This window comes from Scyliorhinus torazame, chromosome 8 (assembly GCF_047496885.1).
Source record: "Scyliorhinus torazame isolate Kashiwa2021f chromosome 8, sScyTor2.1, whole genome shotgun sequence".
NCBI classification, from domain to species: Eukaryota; Metazoa; Chordata; class Chondrichthyes; order Carcharhiniformes; family Scyliorhinidae; genus Scyliorhinus; species Scyliorhinus torazame.
The window spans coordinates 186,114,962-186,136,313 of record NC_092714.1 but is presented as its reverse complement, the minus strand read 5'-3'; the positions used below and the strand labels follow the sequence as shown (position 1 = coordinate 186,136,313).

At 52.2% G+C, this 21,352-nt stretch overlaps 1 long non-coding RNA gene across 2 annotated transcripts in view; it reads left to right on the top strand.

The window, feature by feature from the left end:
- Positions 1–21,352, top strand: part of LOC140428806 (uncharacterized) — a 42,113-nt gene that overhangs the window by 19,027 nt on the left and 1,734 nt on the right. Inside the window, exons 1-2 of one of the 2 annotated variants that reach the window (XR_011948892.1) lie at positions 17,177–17,307; positions 18,128–18,234. This is a non-coding gene — a long non-coding RNA (uncharacterized lncRNA). Of the gene's footprint in view, positions 1–17,176; positions 17,308–18,127; positions 18,235–21,352 lie in introns of those variants that run through there. The other variant, XR_011948891.1, reaches the window with a different exon arrangement.

Sequence of the window (21,352 nt, the reverse complement as noted above, 5' to 3'; positions counted from 1 at the left end):
GCGGGCGTCTATCAGTCTGTCCCGTGCCCGCTGGGCCAGCCGGTAACGGTGGACAGCCACCAGCCTGTGTCTACCCCGTCTGCCCTGACCATTGCATTGCCCCCATCCCCCTCATCTGGGGAGGACTGGGCCTCTTCCTGCTGCTCCTCCACTCCGCCCTCCTCTGCCTGCGGCACATCGCCCCTCTGCTGGGCTATGTTGTGCAGGACGCAGCACACCACAATGATGCGGCCGACCCTATCTGACCGATACTGGAGGGCGCCCCCAGAGAGGTCCAGGCACCTGAAACGCATCTTCAGCACGCCAAAGCACCTCTCGATCACTCCCCTTGTCGCTACATGGGCATCATTGTAGCGGTTCTCCGCCTCATTGCGTGGCCTCCGTATAGGCGTCATCAGCCACGATCGCAATGGGTAGCCCCTGTCGCCCAGCAACCAGCCCCTCAGCCGGGGATGGCGTCCCTCGTACATGCCGGGGATGGATGACCGCGACAACACGAATGAGTCGTGTACACTGCCTGGGTGACGGGCGCAGACGTGCAGGATCATCATGCGGTGGTCGCAGACCACCTGTACGTTCATTGAATAGGTCCCCTTCCTATTAGTGAACACGGCCCTGTTCTCTGCAGGTGGCCGCACGGCGACGTGCATCCCATCGATCGCGCCCTGGACCATGGGGAACCCGGCAACGGCAGAGAAGCCCACGGCCCGGGCATCTTGGCTGGCCCGGTCCACGGGGAAGCGGATGTAGCGGTGCGCCATGGCATAAAGGGCATCTGTCACTGCCCGGATGCACCGATGCACCGATGTCTGCGATATGCCGGACAGGTCCCCACTCGGTGCCTGGAATGACCCCGTTGCATAAAAGTTCAGGGCCACCGTAACCTTGACGGACACGGGGAGAGGGTGTCCCCCGCCAGTGCCACGTGGTGACAGGTGTGCCAGCAGGTGGCAGATGTGTGCCACGGTTTCCCGGCTCATCCGGAGTCTCCTCCTGCATTCCCGGTCCGTGAGGTCCTGGTATGACTGCCGGGGCCGGTACACACGGGGCGCCCTCGGGTGCCTCCGTTGCTGTGGGGCTGCGACGTCCTCCTCCCCCTCCTCGTCCTGTCGGTCAGGTGTCCCTCCAGCCTGGGCGGCTGCCGCCTGCCCCTCTGCGGCAGCCTGCGCCGCCTCTCTGGCACGCTCCTCCTCCTCCTCCTCCTCCTCCTCATCCAGGGCAACATAGACATGAGCGGCTGCCACCACGGCGGCCAACATCGCTGGATGGTCTGAAAACATGACGGCCTGGTGGGGGGGAGGGGAACGACGACATGTCATCATTGCCCATATCCCCTCCTCCCCCCAGCCAGGTGGCATGGACCGCATGGGTCCAACTGTTGGAGGCTGGCACCTGGCCAGGTGGACCAACTCATTTGCCCTCCCATCATCCACCCCGGCACGGACCCCCTCCCCAACCCCCAACCTCCACCCCGGCATGGCCCCCCCCCCCCCCAACCTCCACCCCGGCACGGACCCCCTCCCCAACCTCCACCCCGGCACGGACCCCCCCAACCTCCACCCCGGCACGGACCCCCTCCCCAACCCCCAACCTCCACCCCGGCACGGACCCCCCCCCCCCCAACCTCCACCGCGGCACGGACCCGTTCCCCCAACCCCCAACCTCCACCCCGGCACGGACCCCCCCCCCAACCTCCACCCCGGCACGGACCCCCTCCCCAACCCCCAACCTCCACCCCGGCACGGACCCCCCCCCCCAACCTCCACCCCGGCACGGACCCCCTCCCCAACCCCCAACCTCCACCCCGGCACGGACCCCCCCCCAACCTCCCACCCCGGCACGGACCCCCCCCCCCCCACCCCCGCCGCACACACACACAAGCCGAGACACACCTCTCCTCACGCAATCAGTCTTCGGCCACGCCATTTCCTGCCCAGAGCCAACCCCCTAGGCCGTCACTCACCTCCTCGCTGGTCGGCGTGAGCCTGGAGCACCGGGTCACGCCGATGAAAAGGAGGTTTGATTGACGTCGACGTGAACGGTCATCACGTCGACGGGACTTCGGCCCATCCGGAAGGGAGAATATCGGCAGGCCGAAAATCGGCTGCCTTGCGCAGACCCGTGACATTCTCCGCGGCAGCGGCGCCATTAACGCCCCGCCGACTTTTCTCCCTTCGGAGACTTCGGCGGGGGCGGGGGCGGGATTCACGGCGGCCAACGGCCATTCTCCGACCCGGCGGGGGGTCGGAGAATGACGCCCCAGAAAAGAGAATTTGCACAAAATTGTTCCCACAACATTTCTGCTTTTCTTGCTAGCAGAGAGAGGTCCTGTCAGACTAATTATAATGAGTGCTTCGGTATTTTGTAGAAAATACATACTGCAAACATAGCGCATGGGACCAACAACAAACGGTAAGCAAACAAGGGACGCGAATCTCCGGGAATGCCGTCTCGTGAGCCCCCTGACAGCCTCCATGCCTCCCGTGATTCTCCGATTCCTCACGAGACATCAGGGGCGTCATACTCCGACCCCCCGCCGGGTCGGAGAATGGCCGTTGGCCGCCGTGAATCCCGCCCCCGCCCCCGCCGAAGTCTCCGAAGGGAGAAAAGTCGGCGGGGCGTTAATGGCGCCGCTGCCGCGGAGAATGTCACGGGTCTGCGCAAGGCAGCCGATTTTCGGCCTGCCAATATTCTCCCTTCCGGATGGGCCGAAGTCCCGTCGACGTGATGACCGTTCACGTCGACGTCAATCAAACCTCCTTTTCATCGGCGTGACCCGGTGCTCCAGGCTCACGCCGACCAGCGAGGAGGTGAGTGACGGCCTGGGGGGTTGGCTCTGGGCAGGAAATGGCGTGGCCGCAGACTGATTGCGTGAGGAGAGGTGTGTCTCGGCTTGTGTGTGTGTGCGGCGGGGGTGGGGGGGGGGTCCGTGCCGGGGTGGAGGTTGGGGGGGGGGGGTCCGTGCCGGGGTGGAGGTTGGGGGTTGGGGAGGGGGTCCGTGCCGGGGTGGAGGTTGGGGGGGGGTCCGTGCCGGGGTGGAGGTTGGGGGTTGGGGAGGGGGTCCGTGCCGGGGTGGAGGTTGGGGGGGGGTCCGTGCCGGGGTGGAGGTTGGGGGTTGGGGAGGGGGTCCGTGCCGGGGTGGAGGTGGGGGGGGGGGGGGGGTCCGTGCCGGGGTGGAGGTTGGGGGTTGGGGAGGGGGTCCGTGCCGGGGTGGAGGTTGGGGGGGTCCGTGCCGGGGTGGAGGTTGGCCTGCTGAGACTGGGCCATGGCCTGCTGAGACTGGGCCATGGCCTGCAGAGACTGGGCTATGGCCTGCTGAGACTGGGCCATGGCCTGCTGAGACTGGGCCATGGCCTGCTGAGACTGGGCCATGGCCTGCTGAGACTGGGCTATGGAATTGAGCGCCTCTGCCATCTGGCGCTGGCACTGGCTCATGGCCTCCTGAGAGGGCAGCCATTTCCTGGGCCACAGACGCCGCCTGCACGGAAGGCCCCAGGCCTCGCAAACCGTTCCCCATGTCTGACACCGTCGCACTCCACCGCGGACGCCACCCGTGCGGTGTCAGCCTGGGTGGCACGCATGACCGGGACCACTCCCAGCTCCTGGACGCGGGTGGACTCCTCCACCTGCGACCGCAGCCGCCGCAAGCCACCCGTCACCCTATTCGCTCGTCTCCGTGTCGGTGGTTGCATCGGATCTATGTGTGGGTGTGGTAACTGCAGGAACCCGGGATCCATCTGGGCGGCAGATGTTCGCTTGGCCTGGGCTGCCCTCCGACCGCCCGGTCCCTCTGCTGCTCCTACCTCCACCTGCTGTACCGGGACGGCTGTGTTGTGCGCACCAGTGAGTGTACCAGACGCCTCATCACTAAAGTGCCCAACCGTGGTGAGTGTTTCTGCGATGGTGGAGGGTGTTGGTGACAGCAGTGGCGTTGTGTCGTGCTCTTCGTCCCACTCTGAGTCCACGGCACTTTGGGGTGGGGGTTCGTCTCCACCCATCCACTCTGAGTCACTGTCCGGTATTTCGTCTTCCCGGGTAGTGCTGTCCCGGGTAGTGCTGTCCCGGGTAGTGGTGTCCCGGGTAGGGGTGTCCTGGGTAGTGGTGTCCCGGGTAGGGGTGTCCTGGATAGTGGTGTCCTGGGTAGTGGTGTCCTGGCTCGGATGTGACGGGGGCCTGTGGCTGCCCCCCTCATCGCTGGGTGGTCGCTCCCGCACGTGACGGGGGTGTCGTCTCCCTGTTGCTCCAGGTCTCTCCGTCTCCCGTGGTGTGCGAGGGGCATCCTGCGGGCGTCGCATGCTGGAGGGTTCGGGTCTCTCCGTCTCCCGTGGTCTCCGAGGGGCATCCTGCGGGCGTCGCATGCTGGAGGGTTCGGGTCTCTCCGTCTCCCGTGGTCTCCGAGGGGCATCCTGCGGGCGTCGCATGCTGGAGGGTTCGGGTCTCTCCGTCTCCCGTGGTCTCCGAGGGGCATCCTGCGGGCGTCGCATGCTGGAGGGTGCGGGTCTTTCCGTCTCCTGTGGTCTCCGAGGGGCATCCTGCGGGCGGTCTGCATCTGCGGGGATGGGTGCCTGGACGTTTGGTCCTGCGATACACAATGAAGCATGCATGGTTAGACATCAGGCAGTGATCAGGTGATACGGGGGAGGGGGATATAGGGGAGGGGGGATATGGGGACGGGCTGTTGGTGGCTCACTTGCTCGTGGGGCCCCGACCTCTGCATCAGCAACCTCCCGGTCCTCAGGTCCGCCAGCCAGTTCCAGGGCCCTTTCCTCGTGTACGGTCAGTGGCCTCTCATCAACGGGCCCTCCTCCAGTCCTCACATGCTCCCTATTGTTGTGTGCGCGCTTCTCCTGTGGGGGGGGGTGGTGGCAGGGGTAAAAGGCAACAGTGTTAGGCAGGTATATGAATGCACGCCATCGGTTGCGCGTGCATTGCAGAGGTTAAGGTTAGGGCTGGATTCACTTGGGGATATGGGGGAGGGGGGGATATGGGGGAGGGGGGATATGGGGGAGGGCGGATATGGGGGAGGGGGGATATGGGGGAGGGGGGGTATGGGGGAGGGGGGATATGGGGGAGGGGGATATGGGGAGGGGGGATATGGGGGAGGGGGGGATATCGGGGAGGGGGGATATGGGGGATATGGGGGAGGGGGGAATATGGGGGAGGGGGGATATGGGGGAGGGGGGATATGGGGGAGGGGGGGATATGGGGGATATGGGGGAGGGGGATATGGGGGAGGGGGGATATGGGGGAGGGGGGGATATGGGGGAGGGGGGATATGGGGGATATGGGGGAGGGGGGGATATGGGGGATATGGGGGAGGGGGATATGGGGGATATGGGGGAGGGGGGATATGGGGGATATGGGGGAGGGGGGAATATGGGGGAGGGGGGATATGGGGGATATGGGGGAGGGGGGATATGGGGGAGGTGGGATATGGGGGAGGGGGGATATGGGGGAGGGGGGATATGGGGGATATGGGGAGGGGGGATATGGGGGAGGGGGGATATGGGGGAGGGGGGGATATGGGGGAGGTGGGGATATGGGGGATATGGGGGAGGGGGGATATGGGGAGGCTCACCCTGCCTGCTCTGACGAGGTCGTTCACCTTCTTGTGGCACTGGGTGGCTGTCCGTGGTGTTAGGGCCACAGCGGTGACGGCCTCTGCCACCTCCCTCCACAGACGGCGGCTGTGGCGTGGGGCAACTCTGCGGCCGTGCCCGGGATACAGGGCGTCCCTCCTCTGCTCCACCGCGTCCAGGAGCGCCTCCACATCGCGTGACTCGAACCTCGGGGCTGAGCGACGGCCAGCCATCAAGTCGGGTGTTGCGGTCGGCTGTTCCGGTCGGGTGTGGGTGACAGCGTATGACGCTGCACGGCGTGAACCACTGCGCAAGCGCGGATCCCGTTACGTCGCTGCTAGCCCATTTCGGGCCGCAGACTATCGGCCCAGTTTTATGACGTGACGCAAGTGGGATTTGCGCCGTTTTTTGCGCCGATCGGCGGACTTTCCGCCGATAATGGAGAATTTCGCCCCTGATTTGGATATATAGAAATTACCATTTCTTTGCTGTTGCTGGCTTGGTAATATTGAAATTCCCTACCTGTCGTCATTGTGTGAGCATCATCACTGCAAAGATATCAGCGCTTTCAGCTGAAGCATTCACCAACATCATTTCCAAGTAATTAGAGATGGACAATAACTGCAGCCTCGCCAGAATTTCCCACAGCCCGACGGCAAGTTTAAAAATAAATCACGTTATAGTACATGGATTATTACACATTATTACAAGAATCCTCAGCACCTGAAAAGCATTAAAAATCAAAACGATGAAAGCAGTAAAGCTAACCTGACAATACCTGCAAACTGTGGCCTGGATATTTACTAGGACAGGTTACGTAGGTATGTGTGTGAAGCTTCAGTGGGAAAGCTCGGTTTCCCGCATGCCGTTGGGATTTAATGTCCCACCTTGCCTCTTCTGACTCCGCCTAGAGGTTTTTGTGTATTTGCATGTTTGTAGTGTATTTTATGTATCTGATTCAGCACAGTGCAATGAAGTGATGATACTAGTTCTAAGCCAACAACAGGTTTATTTAGCTTCCTTTAAAATATCTCAGCAATCACAGGATTTCTACACACATGTTCACAGCTCTGTTCATAGCTCTGGGACGGAATTCTCCGAGCCTCCACGCCGAAATTGCGCTCAGCGCGGGAACAGAGAATGGCGACCGGCGAATCGCCGCCAGTCGCGTGCGTGTGGACGACGCTGCGCCGGTCGGGGGCCGTTGAAAGAGGCCCCCGCGGCAATTCTCCACAGACTACCAGCCAAATTCCCGCCGGCGTCGTTCACGTATGGTTCCACCCGGCGGGACCTCGGAGTCTCAGCTGCGGTGGCTGCCCTGGTGGGAGGCGGGGTGGATCTGTCACTGGGGGGGCCTCCACGAAGGCCAGGCCCGCGATCGAGGGCCACCGATCGGCATGTGCGCACAATCTGGGGGGGGGGTCCTACTTCTTTGGCGCCGGCCCACTGTGTGGGTCCGCCATATCGCGGGGGCCAGCCCTTCAGGCAACCACCGCGCGCGTTTGGGGACCCGCGGCCGGAAGTGCAGGGCTCCGTATCGGCAACCGGACCTGTGAGGACTACTCCGGGGTCCTGCTAGCCCCCTTAAAAATGGAAAATCACTCCGGAATTTCTAGACAAAAGTCTGGAGTATTTCGCGACCTTTTCTCGTGGGCGTGGGGACATTGCCCCATTATTGGAGAATCCCGCCCCTGGTTTCTCAGATGTTTCTATGGACACTTTAACTTACTCTAGCTCTCAGGGTTAATCAATCAGGCAAAATATACTAACATATTCAAACACAGATAAATTAAACCATTGAGCACTATGTAAGTCAGCCTTATTGATAGGCTTGACCTCCAGTTAGGCCGTGAGCGCTTTGGAGCAGGCTGCCAGACCAGATGGGTCCGATCCACAACCCTGAGATAGGAGAATGGGAGCTTGGAAGTACGTGAGTTCTCCCAGTGAGCCAGAGAAGACAGAGCCAGGAGTGAGACACAGCTAAGAGTGAGTTTGGGAATTTGAATCTAGGTGGGAATTGAATTAAATCAGTAAGGCAGCTCCTTTTAAATTTCAGGAGTTTAAATTAATTTAAATTAAGCTAGTATTGTGCAGTGTGGGTTAACAAGGGCTGCCCCACCCACTCACATAACTGGTTGGCAGTTAAGTGTCAGTCACTTAAATCTACCTTGATCTAAAAGCAGGTGGGGGAGGGGAGTCAATTCAGGACAGTTTAAAAAGAGCAACTTGTAAAGTCACTCCCAGAGTTCTCCCAGTGAGCCAGAGAAGACAGAGCCACGAGTGAGACACAGCTAAGAGTGAGTTTGGGAATTTGAATCTAGGTGGGAATTCGAAGCTGGGTGGGGAGGAAGTGCTTTTTATCCCTGGTAAGTAGTGTTTCTGTTTCTTTTCATTGGTATATTTATTTATTTTTTCTTTGTTGTTTTTTATGTTGAAATTGTAGTTGTTGAAGTTAACCGAAGGTTTAAGACATGGCAGGAGATCTCAGACCCATGTCATGCTCCTCGTGTGCGATGTGGGAGCTCAGGGACACGTCCACTGTCCCTGGCTCCTTCATGTACAAGAAGTGTGTCCAGTTGCAGCTCCTGTTAGACCGCTTGACGGCTCTGGAGCTGCGGATGGACTCACTTTGGAGCATCCGCGATGCTGAGGACGTCGTGGATAGCACGTTTAGCGAGTTGGTCACACCGCAGGTGAAAGGTACTGAGTGAGATAGAAAATGGGTGACCAAAAGACAGAGCAAGAGTAGGAAGGCAGTGCAGGTGTCCTCTGCGGTCATCTCCCTGCAAAACAGAGAGACCGCTTTGGATACTGTTGAGGGAGATGGCTCACCAGGGGAAGGCAGCAGCAGCCAGGTTCATGGCACCGTGGCTGGCTGTGCTACGCAGCTGGGCAGGAAGAAGAATGGCAGGGCTATAGTGATAGGGGACTCAATTGTAAGGGGAATAGACAGACGGTTCTGCGGACGCAATCGAGACTCCAGGATGGTATGTTGCCTCCCTGGTGCAAGGGTCAAGGATGTGTTGGAGCGGCTGCAGGACATTCTGTGGGGGGGGGAGGGTAAACAGCCAGCTGTCATGGTGCACATAGGCACCAACGATATAGGTAAAAAACAGGACGAGGTCCTACAAACTGAATTTAGGGAGCTAGGAGTTAAACTAAAAAGTAGGACCTCAAAGGTAGTAATCTCAGGATTGCTACAAGTGCCACGAGCTAGTCAGAGTAGGAATGTCAGGATAGAGAGGATGAATGCGTGGCTCGAGAGATGGCGCAAGAGGGAGGGATTCAAATTCCTGGGACATTGGAGCCGGTTCTGGGGAGGTCGGACCAGTACAAACCGGACGGTCTGCACCTGGGCAGGACTGGAACCGATGTCCTAGGGGGGGTGTTTGCTAGAGCTGTTGGGGAGAGTTTAAACTAATGTGGCAGGGGGATGGGAACCGATGCAGGAAGTTGGAAGGTAGTAAAACAGGGACAGAAATAAAAGGCAGTAAGGGGGAAAGTGTAAGGCAGAGAAGCCATAGTCAAAAATCAAAACGGGTGACAGTACAAGGTACAGTGACTGAGGGGAGCTCAGTGAATAGGACCAGGAATACTAAAAGAAATACAACGGGAAGTAAGCGACGCGGCAGGTTGTTACTTGAAGATATGGGTTCAACGACAAGGAAAATTATGAGAAAGGTTAAGAGGAAATATAACTTAGGAGAGGTTACTGATCGAGGTGTTAAGATTCAGAACAGAGGTAAAAAAGCCAACACAAGTGTACTTTACCTGAATGCTCGTAGTATTCGGAATAAGGTAAATGAGTTGATGGCGCAAATCATCGTGAATGACTATGATTTAGTGGCCATTACTGAAACATGGTTAAAGGATGGTCACAACTGAGAATTAAATATCCGAGGGTATCAAACTTTTCGGAAGGACAGAGTGGATGGTAAGGGAGGTGGTGTAGCTCTGTTATTTAAGGATGACATCCGGGCAACAGTAAGGGATGACATCGGTGTTATGGAGGATAAGATTGAATCCATTTGGGTGGAAATCAGGAATAGTAAGGCGAAAAAGTCACTGATAGGAGTAATCTATAGGCCACCAAATAGTAACATTATGGTGGGGCAGGCAATAAACAAAGAAATAACAGATGCATGTAGAAATGGTCCAGCAGTTATCATGGGGGATTTTAATCTACATGTGGTTTAACCAGGTCGGTCAAGGCAGCCTTGAGGAGGAGTTGATAGAATGTATCCACGATAGTTTCCTAGAACAGTATGTAATGGAACCTACGAGGGAACAAGCGGTCCTAGATCTGGTCCTGTGTAATGAGACAGGATTGATTCAGGATCTCATAGTCAGGGATCCTCTCGGAAGGAGCGATCACAATATGGTGGAATTTAAAATACAGATGGAGGGTGAGAAGGTAAAATCAAACACTAGTGTTTTGTGCTTAAACAAAGGAGATTACAATGGGATGAGAGAGGAACGAGCTAAGGTAGACTGGGAGCAAAGACTTTATAGTGAAACAGTTGAGGAACAGTGGAGAACCTTCCAAGTGATTTTTTACAGTGCTCAGCAAAGGTTTATACCAACAAAGAGGAAGGACGGTAAAAAGAGGGAAAATCGACCGTGGATATCTAAGGAAATAAGGGAGAGTATCAAATTGAAGGAAAAAACATACAAAGTAGCAAAGATCAGTGGGAGACTAGAGGACTGGGAAATCTTTAGGGGGCAACAGAAAGCTACTAAAAAAGCTATAAAGAAGAGTAAGATAGATTCTGAGAGTAAATGAGGGCAGCACGGTAGCATAGTGGTTAGCATAATTGCTTCACAACTCCAGGGTCCCAGGTTCGATTCCCGGCTTGGGTCACTGTCTGTGCGGAGTCTGCACATCCTCCCCGTGTGTGCGTGGGTTTCCTCCGGGTACTCCGGTTTCCTCCCACAGTCCAAAGATGTGCAGGTTAGGTGGATTGGCCATGATAAATTGCCCTTAGTGTCCAAAATTGCCCTTAGTGTTGGGTGGGGTTACTAGGTTGTGGGGATTGGGTGGAGGTGTGGGCTTGGGTAGGTTGCTCTTTCCAAGAGCCGGTGCAGACTCGATGGGCCAAATGGCCTCCTTCTGCACTGTAAATTCTATGAAAACTTGCTCAGAATATAAAAACAGATAGTAAAAGTTTCTACAAATGCATAAAACAAAAAAGAGTGGCTAAGGTAAATATTGGTCTTTAGAGGATGAGAAGGGAGATTTAATAATAGGAGATGAAGAAATGGCTGAGGAACTGAACAGATTTTTTGGGTCGGTCTTCACAGTGGAAGACACAAATACCATGCCAGTGACTGATGGGAATGAGGCTATGACAGGTGAGGACCTTGAGAGGATTGTTATGGCAGGGGGGTGGGCACGGGAGCAATAGGTCAGAAGGTGAGAGCATTGAGGGAGAACTAGGGAATAGGGACAGTGTGGCTCTGAGGCAGCGCAGACGGGGAGAAGTTGCTGAACACAGCGGGTCTGGTGGCCTGAAGTGCATATGTTTTAATGCAAGGAGCATTACGGGTAAGGCAGATGAACTTAGAGCTTGGATTACTACTTGGAACTATGATGTTGTTGCCATTACAGAGACCTGGTTGAGGGAAGGGCAGGATTGGCAGCTAAACGTTCCAGGATTTAGATGTTTCAGGCGGGATAGAGGGGGATGTAAAAGGGGAGGCGGAGTTGCGCTACTTGTTCAGGAGAGTATCACAGCTATACAGCGAGAGGACACCTCAGAGGGCAGTGAGGCTATATGGGTAGAGATCAGGAATAAGAAGGGTGCAGTCACAATGTTGGGGGTATACTACAGGCCTCCCAACAGCCAGCGGGAGATAGAGGAGCAGATAGGTAGACAGATTTTGGAAAAGAGTAAAAACAACAGGGTTGTGGTGATGGGAGACTTCAACTTCCCCAATATTGACTGGGACTCACTTAGTGCCAGGGGCTTAGACGGGGCAGAGTTTGTAAGGAGCATCCAGGAGGGCTTCTTAAAACAATATGTAAACAGTCCAACTAGGGAAGGGGCGGTACTGGACCTGGTATTGGGGAATGAGCCCGGCCAGGTGGTAGATGTTTCAGTAGGGGAGCATTTCGGTAACAGTGACCACAATTCAGTAAGTTTTAAAGTACTGGTGGACAAGGATAAGAGTGGTCCGAGGATGAATGTGCTAAATTGGGGGAAGGCTAATTATAACAATATTAGGCGGGAACTGAAGAACATAGATTGGGGGCGGATGTTTGAGGGCAAATCAACATCTGACATGTGGGAGGCTTTTAAGTGTCAGTTGAAAGGAATACAGGACAGGCATGTTCCTGTGAGGAAGAAAGATAAATACGGCAATTTTCGGGAACCTTGGATGACTAGTGATATTGTAGGCCTCGTCAAAAAGAAAAAGGAGGCATTTGTCAGGGCTAAAAGGCTGGGAACAGACGAAGCCTGTGTGGCATATAAGGAAAGTAGGAAGGAACTTAAGCAAGGAGTCAGGAGGGCTAGAAGGGGTCATGAAAAGGCATTGGCAAATAGGGTTAAGGAAAATCCCAAGGCTTTTTACACTTACATAAAAAGCAAGAGGGTAGCCAGGGAAAGGGTTGGCCCACTGAAGGATAGGCAAGGGAATCTATGTGTGGAGCCAGAGGAAATGGGCGAGGTACTAAATGAATACTTTGCATCAGTATTCACCAAAGAGAAGGAATTGGTAGATGTTGAGTCTGGAGAAGGGGGTGTAGATAGCCTGGGTCACATTGTGATCCAAAAAGACGAGGTGTTGGGTGTCTTAAAAAATATTAAGGTAGATAAGTCCCCAGGGCCGGATGGGATCTACCCCAGAATACTGAAGGAGGCTGGAGAGGAAATTGCTGAGGCCTTGACAGAAATCTTTGGATCCTCGCTGTCTTCAGGGGATGTCCCGGAGGACTGGAGAATAGCCAATGTTGTTCCTCTGTTTAAGAAGGGTGGCAGGGATAATCCCGGGAACTACAGGCCGGTGAGCCTTACTTCAGTGGTAGGGAAATTACTGGAGAGAATTCTTCGAGACAGGATCTACTCCCATTTGGAAGCAAATGGACGTATTAGTGAGAGGCAGCACGGTTTTGTGAAGGGGAGGTCGTGTCTCACTAACTTGATAGAGTTTTTCGAGGAGGTCACTAAGATGATTGATGCAGGTAGGGCAGTAGATGTTGTCTATATGGACTTCAGTAAGGCCTTTGACAAGGTCCCTCATGGTAGACTAGTACAAAAGGTGAAGTCACACGGGATCAGGGGTGAACTGGCAAGGTGGATACAGAACTGGCTAGGCCATAGAAGGCAGAGGGTAGCAATGGAGGGATGCTTTTCTAATTGGAGGGCTGTGACCAGTGGTGTTCCACAGGGATCAGTGCTGGGACCTTTGCTCTTTGTAGTATATATAAATGATTTGGAGGAAAATGTAACTGGTCTGATTAGTAAGTTTGCAGACGACACAAAGGTTGGTGGAATTGCGGATAGCGATGAGGACTGTCTGAGGATACAGCAGGATTTAGATTGTCTGGAGACTTGGGCGGAGAGATGGCAGATGGAGTTTAACCTGGACAAATGTGAGGTAATGCATTTTGGAAGGGCTAATGCAGGTAGGGAATATACAGTGAATGGTAGAACCCTCAAGAGTATTGAAAGTCAAAGAGATCTAGGAGTACAGGTCCACAGATCACTGAAAGGGGCTACACAGGTGGAGAAGGTAGTCAAGAAGGCATACGGCATGCTTGCCTTCATTGGCCGGGGCATTGAGTATAAGAATTGGCAAGTCATGTTGCAGCTGTATAGAACCTTAGTTAGGCCACACTTGGAGTATAGTGTTCAATTCTGGTCGCCACACTACCAGAAGGATGTGGAGGCTTTAGAGAGGGTGCAGAAGAGATTTACCAGAATGTTGCCTGGTATGGAGGGCATAAGCTATGAGGAGCGGTTGAATAAACTCGGTTTGTTCTCACTGGAACGAAGGAGGTTGAGGGGCGACCTGATAGAGGTATACAAAATTATGAGGGGCATTGACAGAGTGGATAGTCAGAGGCTTTTCCCCAGGGTAGAGGGGTCAATTACTAGGGGGCATAGGTTTAAGGTGAGAGGGGCAAAGTTTAGAGTAGATGTACGAGGCAAGTTTTTTACGCAGAGGGTAGTGGGTGCCTGGAACTCACTACCGGAGGAGGTAGTGGAGGCAGGGACGATAGGGACATTTAAGGGGCATCTTGACAAATATATGAATAGGATGGGAATAGAAGGATACGGACCCAGGAAGTGTAGAAGATTGTAGTTTAGTCGGGCAGTATGGTCGGCACGGGCTTGGAGGGCCGAAGGGCCTGTTCCTGTGCTGTACATTTCTTTGTTCTTTGTTCTTTGTTATCACCAAGGAGGTAGTGATGGGCAAGCTAATGGGGCTAAAGGTAGACAAGTCTCCTGGGCCTGATGGAATGCATCCCAGAGTGCTAAAAGAGATGGCTAGGGAAATTGCAAATGCACTAGTGATAATTTACCAAACTTCACTAGACTCTGGGGTGGTCCCGGCGGATTGGAAATTAGCAAACGTGACACCACTGTTTAAAAAAGGAGGTAGGCAGAAAGCGGGTAATTATAGGCCAGTGAGCTTAACTTCGGTAGTAGGGAAGATGCTGGAATCTATTATCAAGGAAGAAATAGCGAGGCATCTGGATGGAAATTGTCCCATTGGGCAGACGCAGCATGGGTTCATAAAGGGCAGGTCGTGCCTAACTAATTTAGTGGAATTTTTTGAGGACATTAACAGTGCGGTAGATAATGGGGAGCCAATGGATGTGGTATATCTGGATTTCCAGAAAGCCTTTGACAAGGTACCACAAAAAGGTTGTTGCATAAGATAAAGATGCATGGCATTAAGGGGAAAGTAGTAGCATGGATAGAGGATTGGTTAATTAATAGAAAGCAAAGAGTGGGGGGTAATGGGTGTTTCTCTGGTTGGCAATCAGTAGCTAGTGGTGTCCCTCCGGGATCAGTGTTGGGCCCACGACTGTTCACAATTTACATAGATGATTTGGAGTTGGGGACCAAGGGCAATGTGTCCAAGTTTGCAGACGACACTAAGATAAGTGGTAAAGCAAAAAGTGCAGAGGATACTGGAAGTCTGCAGAGGCTAAGTGAATGGGCTAGGGTCTGGCAGATGGAATACAATGTTGATAAATGTGTGGTTATCCATTTTGGTAGGAATAACAGCAAAAGGGATTATTATTTAAATGATAAAATATTAAAACATGCTGCTGTGCAGAGAGACCTGGGTGTGCTTGTGCATGAGTCGCAAAAAGTTGGTTTACAGGTGCAACAGGTGATTAAGAAGGCAAATGGAATTTTGTCCTTCATTGCTAGAGGGATGGAATTTAAGACTAGGGAGGTTCTGCTGAAATTGTATAGGGTGTTGGTGAAGCCACACCTGGAATATTGTGTTCAGTTTTGGTCTCCTTACTTGAGAAAGGATGTATTGGCACTGGAGGGTGTGCAGAGGAGATTCACTAGGTTAATCCCAGAGCTGAAGGGGTTGGATTACGAAGAGAGGTTGAGTAAACTGGGACTGTACTCGTTGGAATTTAGAAGGATGAGGGGGGATCTTATAGAAACATATAAGATTATGAAGGGAATAGACAGGATAGATGCGGGCAGGTTGTTTCCACTGGAGGGTGAAAGCAGAACTAGGGGGCATAGCCTCACAATAAGTAGAAGTAGATTTAGGGCTGAGCTTAGGAGGAACTTCTTCACCCAAAGGGTTGTGAATCTATGGAATTCCTTGCCCAGTGAAGCAGTAGAGGCTCCTTCATTAAATGTTTTCAAGATAAAGATCGATAGTTTTTTGAAGAATAAAGGGATTAAGGGTTATGGTGTTCGGGCCGGAAAGTGGAACTGAGTCCACAAAAGATCAGCCATGATCTCATTGAAAGGTGGAGCAAGCTCGAGGGGCCAGATGGCCTACTCCTGCTTCTAGTTCTTATGTTCTTATGTGAGTGTGCTCCTGTTTCTCCTGGCTCACAAACAGCGCTGTAAAGGCATTTACCTTCTCCTTGAAAATATCTTTAGCTTGCTTCAGCTTTTGGTATTTCCAGAGGCTTAGACCGTGACTAGTGGCTGTGAGACCTGCAAAACAAGTTAACTGAGAGCCTACTAGCTACATTTGCATATTTAAGGGACTGGATTCCCTGCAGCCGCACGCCGAAATCGCGGCCGGCACCGTGGCGGAGAATCCAGCTTTGCGCCGTAATCGGGCCCGGCGCCGGTTAGGCGATTCTCTGGGCACCAAAATTCGGCGTCGCCGCCAAGCACGCGGCCGGGTGCCCATTACTAGAGACCAAGGGGGACCTTGTGGGCGGCTGGCAATTAAATGTGTGGGGTTAAATGCTTTGTGCGAGGCCAATCGGGGATAATTTTTTTTGTCTGGCGCCGCGGTCGGGTCCGCCATGACAATAAGCGATTTTGATTTCATTTAATTTCATTTCATTTCATGGAGCACGGCGCAGCCGCTGGATGTCGCTGCCGTGCACATGCATGGCTTCTGATCCGGACCCATATTTGCAGAAAAAACTGTGAGATCCATTCCGGGTCCCTGCTAGCCCCCTGTAGGGCTATGATTTTGTCTAACAAATTCTAAATTCCAAGGAATTTCAGGGGTAAAACTCCACCGTTTTTATGCCGGCATGGGGGACATAGTCTCATTTTGGGAGAATCCAGTCCCTCTGCTTCCTAAGAGCAGGTTGGCTATTGCCCGCTCATTCTCCTATCTGAAACCCGAAAGTCACCAGATTGGAAACAGTTTCCCAATACTCTTAGTTTAACCCCAGCTTCATTGGTCTGCGTTGTTGATCCATGTTAATAAACCATGCTGCATTTCTATGTTCAAAAATCATCATATGTTTTGCACCCTGCCATTTAACAGAAAGTCATAAGAAATATTATGGTGCACTAAACATTGCTGTCTTTAAACTTACATATAATCTAGAAAAATATTGTGGATACTAAATTTTAATAACACTCCTACGTTTCCTGCATTACAATAATGACTACTCTTCAAAAGTGTTCCATTTACTGGGAAGCACTTTGAGATGTCCGGTGAATTGGAAGAGCTCTAAATAAATGCAAGTCTTTCTTTTTTCGATGAAAAGCATATTAATTATCACCCATTGATTTATCATAGTGCCACAGTATGGTTCTTGTTTGTGTGTGTGGGTGTGGGCTTGTGTGTGTGCATGTGTGTTTCAGTAACACTGCGTTGTGAAATTTGGAGTCCACTAGATTAATGCTTGGCTTTCATTCGATTTTTTTTCTCAAGGTTGCTACTTGGGCTGATGTGTTGTTCATTCAACCAGAGCAATTAACTCTCATGTTAACAGTACAAAGATTGAGCCTGAAGGGCCAATTTAGGAAAACAAATTTGGCAAAATGCTTTCATATTTGGTACGATTGAAGAGGCAAAAACATATTCTGACACATTATGATATAGAAAACATTCAATAACCTATTTCACCTTTCTATGGCATGCCTGGTATGTTTTTAATTATTCTCAAATATTCCAACCAATTTCTTCAGAAAGAAGATACCCCTTTAACAGCAGTCTGCAACCATACCAATCTGAGAATTCTTATTGCAGTGTCCTGCTCTGGTTGGAGTAAAGTTGTTTCTCCATTTAGGGCCAAATGTGTTGTGCATGATACCCTGATCAGGTGAGCAGACAATTGACTACCTTTCATTTTCCAGAGACTGAGGGAATAATTGTAACATTACTTACCAAACCCATTGAATCAGCAGTTTTGCACCCTGCCAATACTATTCTCCATTGACATCAATGGAGGTTAAATCAGACAAGGTGAAAATCCAGCATTCCAATCCTGCCAATGGATTGAGTTAAAACTTCCTCTCAAAGTCTCAATATTATTATTTTTTGATGAAAGGGCAATTTTGCGTGGCAAATCCATCGACCCTGCACATCTTTGGGTTGTGGGGGTGAGACCCATGTAGACATGGGGAGAATGTGCAAACGCTTCACTGACAGTGACCCGGGGCCAGGATCAAACCCCGAGCCTCGGCGTTGTGTAGCAGCAGTGCTAGCAACTGCACCACCCTGCTGCACCCTCAATATCAAATTAACTATTCTATTCCATCTCTAGTCTGTTGCCAAGACCATTTTCACTCATTTCAAAAATGATTGCCTGAGCTTTTACTGTTCCCTCACCAGTGGTGAAATCGTTATCCACCCTGCAAAACTTTAAATTGTAATTGAAATTATGCGTGTCTGAGGTCTGCTTTTGTAATTTGGTTCATTGCAACAACCGTTGTCTTGCGCAACGATTTAAAAACAGTTTCTTAACAATACTTTCAATTGAAATTTCAACTCTCTTGTCTTCCGTTAACTGAAATCTGCTTTTAATGTAACAAAAATAAGTTTTGCAAGAGCAGAAACCTCAGCTTCCAGCAATCCAATTGGAACAAAAGCCAAAATCATATTTTACGATTTTTTTTCTCCCTTTGCTCTATGATTTACAGAGTCTTTGCTCACTTGTGGGTGCAATGCCAGACATTCACATAATGCCACCTGGATTTATTGATTGTACAAGACTGTTGTATAGTCATGGAGTATTGACACTTAAAATGTAAGTATAAGCTACGTCTGGTGGTGGTGTACTGGTATTGTCATTGGGCTTGTAATCCAGTAGACCAGGGGACTGCTCTGGGGACCTGGGATTGAATCCCACCATGGCAAATTTGAGTTCTGTAAAAATCTGGAATTAGAATTCTAATGATAAGAAGTCATACAACACCAGGTTAAAATCCAACAGATTTGTTTCGAATCACTAGCTTTCAGAGCGTAGCTCTTTCATCAGGTGAATGAAGAGTTGGTTTCCACAAAAATATATACAGACAAATTCAATAATGCAAGATGATACTTTGAATGCGAGCCTTTGCAGCTAATTAAGTCTTTACAGGCCCAGACGGTGCGACTGGAGAGAGGGATAATCACAGGTTAAAGAGGTGTGAATTGTCTCAAGCCAGGACAGTTGGTAGGATTTCGCAAGCCCAGGCCAGATGGTGGGGGGTGAATCTAATAAGACATGAATCCAAGGTCCCGGTTGAGGCCGTACTCATGCGTGCGGAACTTGGCTATCAGTTTCTGCTCGGCCGATTCTGCGTTGTCGTGCGTCCTGAAGGCTGCCTTGGAGAACGCTTACCGAAGATCAGAGGCTGAATGCCCTTGACTGATGAAGTGGTCCCCGACTAGGAGGGAACATGCCTGCCTGACAATTGTCACGTGATGTCCGTTCATTCGTTCTCGCAGCTTCTGCATGATCTCGCCAATGTACCACACCTCGGAACATCCTTTCCTGCAGCGTATGAGGTAGACAACGTTGGCCGAGTCGCATGACAATGTACTGCGTACCCGGTGAGTGGTGTTCTCACGTGTAATGGAACTTATTGATGTAATTGTGCGATAATAAGTTCCATCCCACCATCAGACTCACCATGGACTACTCTCCAGAATCGGTTGCATTCTCGGACACACTCAACTCCATCAACGACGGTCACCTCAGCACTTCGCTTCACTGCAAGCCCACGGATATCCTCATGATGCTCAACTTCCACCCAAAACATATTAAAAATGCCATCCCCTATGGACAAGCTCTCCATATACACAGGATCTGCTCAGACGAGGAGGAATGTAACAGACACCTACAGACACTGAAAGATGCCCTCGTAAGAACTTGATATGGCACTTGACTCATCGATCGACAGTTCCAACACGCCCTAGAAAAAATTGCACCGACCTCCTCAGAAGACAAGCACGAGATGCAACCCTTCGTTGTCCAGTACTTCCCCAGAGCGGAGAAAGTATGACATCTTCATCGCAGCCTTTAACATGTCATCGATGAAGATGAACATCTTGCCAAGGTCATCCCCATGCCCCCACTAATTGTCTTCAAACAATCGCGCAACCTCAAACAGACCATTGTTTGCAGCAAACTACCCAGCCTTAAGTAGAACAGCGACCGTGACACCACATAACCATGCCGTGACAACCTCTGAAAGATGTGACAGATCATCGACATGGGTACCACCATTACACGTGAGAACACCACCCAAATTAATATCTTGCATCATTGAATTTGTCTATATATATGTTTGTGGAACCCACCTCTTCATTCACCTGATGAAGGAGCTGCACTCCGAAAGCTAGTGTTTTGAAACAAACCTGCTGGACTTTAACCTAGTGTTGTAAGACTTCTTACTGTGCCCACCCAGTCCAACACCGGCATCTCCACATCAATTCTAATGATGACCATGAACTGAGTTTAGCTAATGCCTTTCCAGGAAGGAAATCTGCCTTGTCTGGCCGACATGTGACCCTAGATCCACAGCAATGTGGTTCACTCTTAACTGCAGTCTGAAATGGCTCAACAAACCACTCTGTTCAAGAGCGATTAATAATGAACAATAAATGCTAGCCCTTTCAAGGTACCCACATACCATGAACAAAATAAATACTTTTATAGCAATGGCAAAAATGACTTCCGAACGCAGATCTCAAACGTCAATGTTTTGCTTTTACAGATATAAAGAATAAATTTGAATGAAATTAATTTAAGCAGTCCCAGCAAAATATTTTTTTGGAAATCACATCGGAGAACTTGGGCGGGATTCACTGATGATGGGGCTAAGTGTTGATGCCGTTGTAAACGCCGGAGCGTTTTACGACGGTGTCACCTGGCCCCTAGGAGTAGCGATCCTGCGCCGCACAGGGGGCCAGCACAGCACTGGAGCACTTCACGTAGGTCCGGCTGCCGATATGGGCACCAGCACGGGCGGCGTGAGTCTGCACATGCGCGTGGGTTGCCTTCTCCGCGCCGGCCCCCGGGCAACATGGTGGTGCCCTGCAGGCGCCCGCGCAGAGGAACATAGGCTCCCCCCTCCCCCCCCCCCCCCGGGAATAGCCCGTCCGCCGATCGGTAGGCCCCGATCGCAGGCCTGGCCACCGTGAAGGCCCCCCCCCAGAGCTGGATCCACCCCCCACCAAGACGGCCCACGCAGCATGAACGCCAAGGTCCCGCCGGGTAGGACCACATGCGAACGACGCCGGCGGGACTCGGACGAACTCGGCGGGCACTCGTCCCATCGAGAGAGGAGAATTGCCGCAGCCCCCGAACGGCACCGCGGCCACCGCACCGGTGCCATTGGGGCCGTTTCTCCGGTCGGCGGAGAATCAGCGGCCAGGCGTCGGAGCAGCGTTGCGGGATTCGTGCCCCCCTCAGCGATTGTCCAACCCAGCACCGGGTCGGAGAATCCCGCCCCTGACTTTTATTACATGAAACCAATAGTCAACATTCACTACTATTTCATTGGTGTTATTTCATTGTGGAGTATAAAGACTTTTCCTCTGCATCTAGGCTTCTCCAGCTGTCAGTTTGATAACCTCTCACCTCAGAATAGGAAGCTTGTTGATTCAGGAACTCCCAAGGCTTGCGTTTATAATCTAGGCTGAAATTTAGGTCCAGCACTGAGAGACTTCTGCATCACAGAGCTCAATGTGGTATCAAATTCATACCCCATCTGCCCACTCAGGTGGATGGGCAGCACGGTAGCACAAGTTAATAGCACTGTGGCTTCACAGCACCAGGGTCCTAGGTTCAATTCCCTGCTGGGTCACTGTGCGGAGTCTGCACGTTCTCCCTGTGTCAGCGTGGGTTTCCTCTGGGTGCTCCAGTTTCCTTCCATAGT